Genomic DNA, 3,326 nt, shown 5'->3' with positions numbered 1-3,326 from the left:
GGTCAAGAAATGCTGACCCACTCAATGAACATTTCAGGATTTATTGAAATGATGAAAACATTGTATTATGTTCTTATTACCACTAACTGTGAACTTTTCTTTTCTATCAGAAACATCAGTTTCCGTATCAAAAATCTTCTTCATCTCATGAGAATTATTTTCCTGGAGACACGAACACCTTTCTGTATTTGTGCAATAATCCATTTTCAAACCAGTTCTTCTAATTCGTTCCTCGCTTTCTCTGCACCTCCACCAGGAAATGAATTGCTTGTTGCTCCTTTTTCTGCAACCGTCTTCTCAATATCAACCATCTGCACCATTCTGTGCCATGTGGTGCGGATTCCTCACCAGAATGTTCTTTGGCATATGCCACCGCATTAAGTTTAAACTGAATGATTCCTAAACTAGCTAGCAACAAAAATGCCACAAATACCCGACATCTGAACGACTGCACGACCCAGGGAAGATGAGCTGATCAGTAACAAACACCTCTTAGACCCCAGCATTAACTGGAGGCCGTCGTCAGTTAGAGTGGGGCTGCAATTGGAAGATACATGGTCTACATTATTTTTTCTAATTGCTCATTTATTCTTTTTAAGTTACAATATAATGACCCTCTACAATTTTCCTTTTTTTTTAACATTTTTAAAATGTTATTTAAGTGGAAGGAAGTCAAAAACGTCTTTTCCGAGGGAGTCCTGGCCATTAGACAGCATTTACTAAAACAATGTGACAGATAACAATACAATTACATTTCTGTAAGGAGAGATCTTGAAATGCGAAGAAAGATATATTTGTGAAACAAAAAGTGCATGAATTAGCCATAGTCTTGCTGGTGGTAAAGCTCTGGGTAGATGACATCTTTAGCCTGGTGGGATACGCTTGGATCGTAGATGTAAAAACTCCCAGAGCCCAGACGCTGATGGTGGTAGAGCCAGGTCCCCGACATCGCATGGTTCAGGTGGAGAAGGGGGCAGAGGAGAGTTGGCAAAACTGTCTGGAATATAGAGGAATAAACATCCATGAATTTGAAAGCAGAAATTAGATTGTGATTGGATGAGAAAAGAAGGCGTGGAATTTGGCTATTTGTTTAGAGTGGATACTTAATTAATGAGTGGTGTGTAGAGTGACGCAAGACCCCAGAAATTCACCAAAGCTTCACTACATAAAAATAAAACTTGAATGTTAATGAAGTAGTCTCTAAGATCTTCAGTTGCATTTTATAAGCATTTGAAGGGAGCAGATGTGTCAGCTTCTAATCTTTCTGAAAGATGTTCATGTAGCAGTAGCAAAATGAAGCAATACTTTTTTTTTTTTCCCCAGCTCTGTATGAGTAAAAGGCAGAGTTAACAGTATTAAACCATTCAATCTAAATGAGTGAGACTTCAAAGTTTCTCCTCTTGAGTAAGGAACATGTTTTTTTTAACCTTTATTTATACAGGTTGGTCGATTGGGAGCAATTTCTCATCATTTGCTAATTTAGCCTTTTTTTCATTTTTTTTTTTTTTTTAGCCAGTTTTGACGTTTATTCAGCTACATGCTAGCTGTTTTGGCTAACCTAGTTTTTTTCTTGTTTTTTTTGGCTAATTTGGCATTTAGCTAATATTTTAGCTAGCTATCAGATTTAGCGTTTTCAGCTATTAGCTTCATTGATTTCAGCTATCAGCTTCAGTGTTTTTAGCTATGAATTTCAGCATCTTCAACTATCAGCAGTAGCATCTTCAGCCACTTTCAGCTTACAGCATTCATATAAGCATTATCACTATATATCTAGTTCATAACTATGTTAAAAAAATTACAGTTTCCAAAAATTTCATTTTAGATTGTTCAATAAATGTTTGTCCTCTTCAGCCTGCAACCTAAGATGTGTGATTGAGTTTGACAGCCCTGCTCTACGGCATCTTGACTGGAAAATTATGTGCATTTATTTTTACCTTCAGCTCAAGCTACCCCACTAAAAAAAGGTACTTTTTAAATTCTATCCAACTAGCAAATGGACAAACTTATTGCTTACCTTGGAGCAATTTGTCCTTGCAAGTAAGCATAGCTAAGCTTGCTGGAGGCAAACGGACAGCAATGACCAGAAGAGATGCAGTTGAGTTTGCGGATGAAAGTGGTTGTTGTTATTTGCCCTGGCCTTGGTCCCTCCGTCTCACAGCTGTAAGCCTGACTTTCTGGGGGTGGCAGTTTACCTCAGTGTATTTGGAGTCTCAGTCTGTTGTTGTTTGGAAATGAATCATGAATCCTGTTTTCATTCCCTGCAGGAGATGCTGCTTGCCAGTTGCTATAGCTACAGAACTTCTCAGCTCAACGTCTTCTGAGAAAATTTTGACTGTCGAAGCTCTTTTTTTTCCTTTTTTTCCCCCCTTTGTTTGCCTTTCACACTTTTTCGCTAATGCTTTCAAAATTGGCCCTTCTCCTCTCGCGGATAAACACATTCATTAAGTCTGGGATGGTGAAGGTCCAAATAAGTTTTTGGTTCACTAAGAATGTAAACACAGATTGAATGAGCACATTTTCGAGAGCACTTGGTAAAATCAATATCATAAGGAGCATAAAAAGCATGCCATGAAAGAGTGGATTTTATTTTGACAAGTGTTCAAGAGATTTCTTGATGTTAGCACACGTCAATCAGTGATTTCTTGAACTGTAATTTCCTTTACCAAACTCTTAAAACAAGTCTTTGGCTCAGTAGTTCTTGGCGCAGTACTTGTGAAATACACAGATTGATTGCATAAGGCAAACATTTATGGGCACTAATCCTCTTCCTGCATGTATCTGCCATGTATTATTTGCACAGATAGATCATGGAGATCCGCTTGGGAGTGTGAGCTGAGTTGGTGGGGTATTGGCAATAACCAATAGGTATTTGTGGGGGAAGTGGCTCTGTAAATGATGGTGTTTACATAAGAAATTGCAGAAGCATTATCAAACATTCAGTTTGATTAAATTTCTGCGAGCGTGATTATCTGCTTTGATGAATATGCCTGATTGAAAGGCCGTTAATTAATTTCCACAGAAGCTATGGGCAACAACTTGCAACACATTTTACCAAAGCGTCAACACCCACTTCAGAAATAGAGGTCTTTCAGTGCTTTAAAAAGTGTCTGATTAGCCAAACCTGGCAAGGGATGCTTTTTTTTTTTTCAAAAAAAGTGGTTGTTTCTGATTGGCTACCCAAGAGAGCCTCCGTTGGAATCGTGTGCCCTACGCGCCCCCAGCCCCCTCATCTAAACAGGACAACACATTGTAAGCTAACGGGACAACACATTTGTCAGAAACAGAAACAGCTCATCTAAATTTAAAATGTAATTTAAAAACCATTG

At 38.4% G+C, this 3,326-nt stretch overlaps 1 long non-coding RNA gene across 1 annotated transcript; it reads right to left on the bottom strand.

Annotated features, from left to right (window-relative positions):
• Window positions 1-564: 564 nt before the first annotated feature.
• LOC112157351 lies at window positions 565-2,681 on the bottom strand. Its single transcript, XR_002921141.2, has 2 exons — window positions 2,015-2,681; window positions 565-997 (listed from the first exon to the last, which is right to left on the bottom strand). It is a non-coding gene; the product is annotated as an uncharacterized LOC112157351 (long non-coding RNA).
• Window positions 2,682-3,326: the final 645 nt, after the last annotated feature.

This window comes from Oryzias melastigma, linkage group LG1 (assembly GCF_002922805.2).
Source record: "Oryzias melastigma strain HK-1 linkage group LG1, ASM292280v2, whole genome shotgun sequence".
NCBI lineage: Eukaryota > Metazoa > Chordata > Actinopteri > Beloniformes > Adrianichthyidae > Oryzias > Oryzias melastigma.
The sequence above is the reverse complement of the archived record's forward strand: the minus strand, read 5'-3'. Positions and strand labels throughout refer to the sequence as shown.